Raw genomic sequence first — 8,609 nt, forward strand, 5'->3', positions numbered from 1 at the left:
TTAGGTTGTCTTTTTTTGCCCTGTTGGTTGTTTCCTTTATTGTGCAGAAGCTTTTTAGTTTGATGTAATTTCATTTGGCTCTTTTTGCTTTTGTTATCCATGCTTTTAAGATTTTATAAAAAAAAATTATTTCCAAGACCAATGTTGTGGAGTTTTCCCCCTAGGTCTTCTTCTAGTCATTTAATAGTTTTGGGTCTTGGATTTAAGTCTTTAATCTATTTTGAGTTGAATATGGTGAGATATAAGGGGGAATTTCATTTTTCTGCTTGTAGATATCCAGTTTTTCTAACATCATTCTATTGGAGAAATTGTCCTTTTTCCATTGGCTATCTTGGCACTACTGTTGAAAATCAGGTGGCTGTGAAGGTGTAGATTTATTTCTGGGCTCTGTATCCTGTTCCATTGGTTTATGTGTCTGTTTTTATGCCAGTACCATACTGTTTTGGTTACTATTGCTTTGTATTATACTTTGAGGTCAGGAAGTGTGATGCCTTTAGCTTTGTTCTTTTTGCTTATTTTAGCTTTTTGGGTTTGTGTGTGTGTGTGTGTGTGTGTGTTTCCATACAAATTCCAGGATTACTTTTGTTATTTCTGCGAAGAATGTCATTGGTGTTGTGATATGCCTTGCTTCTAAAAGTTAAACAGCAAATTCTCATTAAGTTCAAATTTTTCATCTTTAAAATACTTGATTCTAAGGAGCTGAAATTTCCACTTGTTACTCTTGTTGATGGAGCAGCCTGGTCAGGATCAAGTATCACCAGCACCTAGTGAGGCACTGTCATGGGCTGAACTGTGTCCCCCAAAATTCATATGTTGAAGTCATACCCCTAGTACCTCAGAATGTGACTATATTTGGAAATAGGGTCTATAAAGAAGTAATTAAGATGAGGTCATTAGGTGAGTCTTAATCCAATATGTCTGGGGTCTTTATGAGAAGAGGTAATTGGAACACAAACATGCACAGAGGGATGACCATGTGATGAGGAGAACACAGGGAGAACACAGACATCTGCAAGCCTAGGAGAGGTCTCAGAGGGAACCAACCTCGCAGATGCCTTGGGCTGAGGCTTCTAGCGTCTAGAACTGTGATAAATAACTGTACGCTGTTTTAGCCTCCCAGTTGTGATACTTTGCTCTGGCAGCTCTAGCAAACAAATATGGGCACCAACCAACCAACCATCATAGTCACATGGAATCAAGGCTCAGATGAAAGGACCTGACAGGGATGTAGGAGGAAGAGGAAAGGGGAGCAGGTAGGTCTTAACTTGAATCTCTGTACCTCCTACCACATTGGCCAGAACAATGCCTGGGCTTTGGGTTGTAATTCACTGTCTCTGGAGTTACGTTTGCTGTCTTTGCTGCCTCTGAAGGTTGAGCTAAGCAAACACTTATCTAGGCAGGATGAGCAGGTGAAGGATGAGGGTCCACATGACCACCCAGTCTGGACTCTTGGGACCTTCCCAGTTGGCAGGTTCAGGAGTTTTCTTCAGTATAGCTTTTCCTTTAGTACACCTTGGTCACGTTGTAGCCTGTAAAAAAACGAGGCTTGTGGCCGGGCACAGTGGCTCATGCCTGTAATCCTAGCACTTTGGGAGACCAAGGCGGGTGGATCACGAGGTCAGGAGTTCGAGACCAGACTGCCAAAATGATGAAACTCTGTCTTTACTAAAAATACAAAAATTAGCCGGGAGTGGTGGTGCATGCCTATAATCCCAGCTACTCAGGAGGCTGAGGCAGGAGAATTGCTTGAATCCGGGAGGAGGAGGTTGCAGTGAGCTGAGATTGAGGCACTGCACTCTGGCCTGGGTGACAGAGCGAGACTCTGTTTCAAAAACAAAACAAAACGAACAAACAAACAACTAGGCTTGCGAGACCAAGAAATCTGATTATTGGTGTTTTTCCACTTGTGGGAAAAATGTGCCTAATGCATTTGTATGTCAGTCTACTTATTTGTTTATCTATCTATCTATCTATCTATCTATCTATCTATCTATCACTAATGAAAAGATCATACAAAAATATTAACAATGGTTATCTCTGGGGTGTGAAATTATGGGTAATTTTTGTCTTTTTGTTATACTTTTCCATTTCCCCCAGCTTTCTCCAATGGGCATGTATTTATTTTTATAATCATAAAAAAGCAATAAAAAAGTCTATAACCAAAATACGGTGTTCGAGAAGCCCAAGTTCTTGATGAATAGTGTACTCTGAAAAAAGGCATATAGTATATGGCAAAGACAGGGAGAAATTCCATCAAAATATTCTTCTTAGTTGTTGCTGGATTGTTAACCTCTTTAGGCTCTAGATTAGCTCAGAATGAGAACATTTAGCAATCTCAAGGCCTATGTTGGAGCCAGTTTCACAGTGAAGCAAAACCCGTACCCCAGGGCACAGCAAAGTCTTTGTGCTGAGAGGGAAACAATGGCACATATGTCCCAGAGAAAGAGGCAGCTCATAATTCTTTTCCCTGGCAGCCTATTAAAGCTTCTCAGACATTGGACTAAATTTCGTCCTTCCTCCAAGAAGAAGTGGACTTCCGTGTCCTTGAACAAAACCCAAAATAAGTTATGGATATAAGCCAGCAGCTCTTCTCATGGATTGGAGAGCCAAGAGTCACTACTTGTCTGTCCTCCACACTCAGGTCAGTTTTCAGAACAAAGCAGATTTCTCACTCCAACTGGAATGCAAAGAAACCAAGGCTTTGCTGGCCAAGGGCCATTGTGTCATTATTTAACAAGTTCTTTCATCCTTTTATGCCCCAGTTGAATCAGATGCAAATTCTGTGCCCAGCACTGTGCTAAGTGCTTCATGTGTATATTTTATTCACTCCTCACAATGACCCTGTGAGGGTCATCAGATGACAGATGAAGAAGTGAGAATCGGCTGGGCGCGGTGGCTCACGCCTGTAATCCCAGCACTTTGGGAGGCTGAGGCGGGCAGATCACGAGGTCTGGAGACCGAGACCATCCTGGCTAATATGGTGAAACCCCATCTCTACTAAAATACAAAAAAATTTAGCCAAGCCTGGTGGTGGGCGCCTGTAGTCTCAGCTACTCGGGAGGCTGAGGCAGGAGAATGGCGTGAACCCAGGGGTGGAGCCTGCAGTGAGCCAAGATCGTGCCACTGCACTCCATCCTGGGCAACAGAGTGAGACTCCGTCTCAAAAAGAAAAAAAAAAAAAAAAGAAATGAGAACCAAGATCTCATTGGAAGGGAGAGTGGCAGTGCTTCCAGAGCTGCACAGCCACACTATACTGACCTTGCTGTGGAGATACAGACATGAAAAGCCCTGGCTGTGCTCTGGGGGACATGAACTGGAGTGTGTAGAGTCAGATGTCCTCAAGTAACGGTCAAGTAAACAAGTAAGGGTCATAAAAGGGTCAGGTGCAGAGAGCAAAGTATGTAAGTAATGGTCAAGTAAACAAGTAAGGGTCATAAAAGGGTCAGGTGCAGAGAGCGAGGTATGTACAGGGCATGGAGGCGGGAGTGCACCAGTTACCCAGGGAGGGGCAGTGGTTTGTGAAATGTTTCCCAAAACAAATGACCTTTGTACTGGGTCTAATGAGGCTGACAAGGGTGACTGATTTCTGTGTGAGGGGAATAGATGCTAGCAGTGAGATTATTACAGAACAAAGGAGCAACCTCAGCAGCAGGTTCGGAAGCACAAAGATTGACACCCACTCTCAGCATTGGACATATATCATCTAGGCAGAAAGTCAACAAAGAGACATTAGATTTAAACTACACTGTAGACAAAGGGACCTAACAATTTCCTGAACATTCTAACCAACAACTACAGAATATACAGTCTTCTCATCAGCACGTGGAACATTCTCCAGGATGGACCATATGTTAGGCTTCAAAGGAAGCCTCAACAATTTTTCCAAAATCATATCAATTATCTTCTTAGAGCACAATGGAATAAAATTAGAAATCAATACAAAAAGGGAACATTGGAAACTACACAAATACATGGAAATTAGACAACATGCTCCTGAATGACCACTGGGTCAATAAGAAATTAAGATGGAAATAAAAAATATTCTGTGAAAGAAATGAAAATGGAAACACAACATACCAAAACCTGTGAGAAAACTAAAAGCAGTGCTAAGAGGGAAATTTATAGCAATAAATGCTTCCATCAAAAAGGAGAAACATTAAAATTAACAATATAACAATGCAAGGTGAAGGGGCAAATGAGCAAGAAGCAAGATAAGAAGTAGAGGTTGAGCAGCCAAAACAAAAAGTGAGATTAGCCGGGCATGGTGGCAGGTGCCTGTAGTCCCAGCTACTCTGGAGTCTGAGGCAGGGGAATTGCTTGAACCAGGGAGGTGGAAGTTGCAGTGAGCCAAGGTCGTGTCACTGCACTCCAGCCTGGGTGATAGAGCAAGACTCTGTCTCAAAACAAAAAACAAACAACAACAACAACAACAAAATGATAATACACTATGATCAAGTGAGATTTACGCCAGGGATGCAAAGATGGTTCGACATATACAAATTAATAAATATGATACATCACATCAACAGAATGAAGGACAAAACCATATGATCATCTCAATAAATGCAGAAACAGTATTTGATAAAATTTCTGATAAAAATTTTTGATAAAAATTGGTAAAATTTATATTAAAAACTCTCAACAAACTAGGTATAAAAGGATCACACTTACAATAAAAAAGACCATATATGACACGTCTATATGAATGAAACGTGTCATTTGCAGCAACATGGATGGAACTGGAGGCCATTATCTTAAGTGAAATAAGTCAGGCACAAAAATACAAATATCACACGTTCTCACTTATATGTGGAAGCTAAAAGATTTGATCATATGGAGGTAGAGAGTGGAAATATAGAGAACAGAGATGGAGGTAGAGAGTGGAAAGATAAAGAACAGAGACTGGGAAGTGTGAGTCTGGCGAAAGGGGGAGGATGAAGATGAGGCAGGATAGGTACTCAAGGAAGTTACCATGTCCTTGGGATTTGGCAACCTTGATGACCACACAGTCAACACAATAAGCCCCAGCGTTCGCACTGCAGCCAGGCTCATTCAAGCAAAGCTGTCTCCAGTAGAGAGTTTCCCCTGTAGAGAGCATGAACATTTCGATTTTACCTGTCCTTAGACTGACCCATTGCTCATTATAATAACAAAAAACACTCCTGGTTGGAGATGTAGGGTGCTAATGAGACATGCAATGGACGAACAAGCATGTACAGGTACTGCACATGTGCACCCAGAAGACCACCCAGAATATGCTTCCTAACAACACCATTTCCCATCCCCTCATGAATAATCAGGGAAGCCTTCGATAAAGGGATTCTCCCTCAAGTAGGTCTTTGCTATCTCATCCTCACGGGCAGCCCACCTTGACTTCCCTCTCCGGACATCCTGTCTATTCTGCACCTAACTTTCAGGGTATTCTTCCTTTGCAATAAATTGCTCTATGCTGCCTCTCCCTTGCTGTGTGTCTCTTGTTTAAATTCCTTGAAACTAGGAAGACAAGAACTGAGGTTTCACAGCAGCCATCAACAAAGAGAAGTGGGTTAAAGCATATAAATATACAGTTAGATAGAAGGAATAAATTCACTGTGTGATAGCAGAGGAGGATGACTATACTTAACAAAATGTATTGTACTTGGGTGACGGACACCCGGGATACCCTGGCTTGATCACTGTACATTGTACATAAGAAACAAGTTTTCTCATGTACCCCATAGATTTGTACAAAAACAAAAAAACACAAAAACTGGAAGCAGCCTGGAGTCTGTCAACAGGAGAATGGATGAATAAGGGAACTACCTGATTGTAGCCTATTTGATGGAATATTACTCTGCAATAAAAAGGAACAGACTGAGACTGAAACATGCAGCGTGGATGAGTCTCCATGACATTGTGTCAAGTAAGAGAAGTCAGATTCAAAAGATGAAGTTCTTTCCTGAGCACTTACTACATGCCAGACACTATACCAGGTATTTGCAGGATAATGCCATCTATACGAAGTTCTGAAGAGGCAAAAAGAACAGTGGCTGCCTGTAGGCGTTGAGGGTGAGAGCGGGACAGACTGGGAAGGGGCATGAGAATGTTCTGGGGGTGATGGTAATGCTCCCTTGCTGGGAGTTTGGGTCGCACAAATGTATGCATTTGTGAAAACTCATTAAATGTGCATGTGGTAGGCTGAATAATGGCTCTCCAAGAGGGTCACATCCTGATTCCTGGAAGATGTGAATATGTTGCTTCACATGGCACAAAGGACTCTGAAGACGAGATTAAACTAAGGATCTTGAGATGGGAGATTATCCTGCATTATCCATGTGGAACTGATGTAATCACAGTCTTTATAAGAAGAAGGAAGGGGATCAGAGTGAGTAGGAGATGTAACTATGAAAGCAAGAGGTTGGTGATGTGAGGAAGGGGTCATGAGCCAAGGAGTGCTTTAGCAGGTGAAAAAAGCAAGGAAACAGATTGTGGCTTCAGAGGTACCAGAAGCAGCCCGCCCTGATTACACCTTGACTTTGGCCTGGCCAGACTGATTTTGGACTTCCAAGATAATAAATTTATGTCATTTAAAGACACTAAGTATGTGGTGATTTGTTACCATAGCAAGAATACTAATACACTGCCTCTAATATTTGTGCATTTCATTGTATGTTAATTTTACATACAATTGGAAAAATTTCATGTATGTTAATTTTATATACAAAAGGAAAAAAGAACTGGAAACAAATTTGGAACTCTAGTTAATAATATGCATGCTGAAGCATTTAGGGGTAAGTATGCAGATGTCTACTATTTACTCTGAAATGCATAAAAATGGGATGGATAAATGAATTGATACATGATAAAGCAAATACAGGAAAATATTAATTTTATGTCTAGATAGGTATTCCCTTATACATTTTTTAAATTTTATTTTTGAAAATTTTCATAGTAAATGTTGAGGGGCAAAAGGCAGAGGCTTGGCCCTCGATGGTGTTTAGGAATTGTGAGTAGTTCTGCACAGTTAGGTTGTCTGTACTGGGGTAAGAGTAGTTGGCTCAGCTAATCAGAATGCTGGAGGAGTAGGGAAGGAGATGTGGAGGGAATTTAGACTTTATCCTGAAGGCAATGAGGAGCCAGTGCAATGCTTTAAACAGGGAGGTACAGATCAGGATTTGCATTTTCAGCTGTCACTGCACAAGTCACACCTCTGACTGAATTCTTTGAACAGCTGCTTACTTGATTTGAATGCAGGTCATTCAAAGAGAAGTTAGGGGTTAATTCAGCTTTAGTCAAAGGGGTTCCTCCCTCTGTGTTTGCCTCATCATTGGTAGTGGGGGACAAATCTGGAGGTTCTCTCATCAACAGGTACAGATCTGAAAGCTGAGAGTTTGTAAGAAAAGGGCAGTTAATTCTAGTCTCATCTTTAAGGCTTACCTGTTCTTGGGGGTAAACCACATGAAGGAAAAAAATATAAGACCTTTTTATAGAACAAGTAACTGAGGTGAACCAGGAGTCAAAGTCTGGCTTCAAATCTCAGTTATGACATTTTCTAGCTGTGTGGCCCTGGACAAATTCTGAACTTCTCTGAGCCTTAGTTTCCTAGTTCAAAAATGGAGAAAACACTAGTCAGGGCCTCATAGGGTTGCTGTGAGGATTCTAATAAATGAGGTCAAAGTATTTACCATGGAATACCTGGTATATTGCCTGCCATGTAGTCGGTACTCAAGAAATGTTCAGCATTTTCATTATTGTTCAATAGAAAGCATGGAAGCAGAAGCTTAGCATACTCCTGGCTTACACCATTCCTCCCCTATCATGAAAATGATGATCAACTGCATACCTTTAGTCTAGACAATTCCGAGCTTCAGACCCATATCCCCATTTTCCTTATGGGCATTTTTCTTTGCCTAGCCCACGGGTACCTCAAACTCAACAAACTACAAGCAGAACATATTGCCCCCACAGGTTTCTGTGCCTTCCTTATCATGGGGAATGCCATCATAAGCCCCCAAATGCTCCAGCCAGGCATCTGAGAGTCCTGCCAGACTCATATTTCTTCCCCTCCCGGTCGCACCCAATGCCCCAGCAAGTTCTATTTCCTGAGAATTCCTTCACCTATCTCCTGCACTCCATTTCCACCCATATTGTTTTGGATTGTGCTTTTGCTATGTTTTACCTAAATTCCTGCAGTAGATTCCTACTGGCTTTCCTGCTCCCAAACTTGTCTCCTTCAAATATAGTCTGTCTGCCTCTGCTAGAATGACCTTTCCACAGTGGGAATCTGGCCATTTGCTACCCTGCCCAAGTCCTCCAGAGGCCGCCCACTGGGATATGTTGGCTTCTGTGTACTTCTAGGGTCTGACCTCTCACCAGTCTTAGCAATGTCAGCCTACCTAGGCTCCTATCTCAGCACACACCCCTTGCCTGGAACACTCTGCCCCTTCCAACCTTTGCCTGGCTGCTGCTGACTGATGCCTCCCTTGATCATCTTCCTCTCTCCACCGTGCCCCCACCTGGAGCTGACCTCCATCATAGCCCTGGCCTCCTAAGATATCCACGGACTGTAACCTTTGCCTCTTATGTCTGCATGGCCACTGCTTAGCGCAGCAGCTGGCAATTGTAAGTAC

The sequence above is a fragment of the Macaca nemestrina genome, chromosome 4, assembly GCF_043159975.1.
Source record: "Macaca nemestrina isolate mMacNem1 chromosome 4, mMacNem.hap1, whole genome shotgun sequence".
In the NCBI taxonomy this organism is placed as follows: Eukaryota; Metazoa; Chordata; class Mammalia; order Primates; family Cercopithecidae; genus Macaca; species Macaca nemestrina.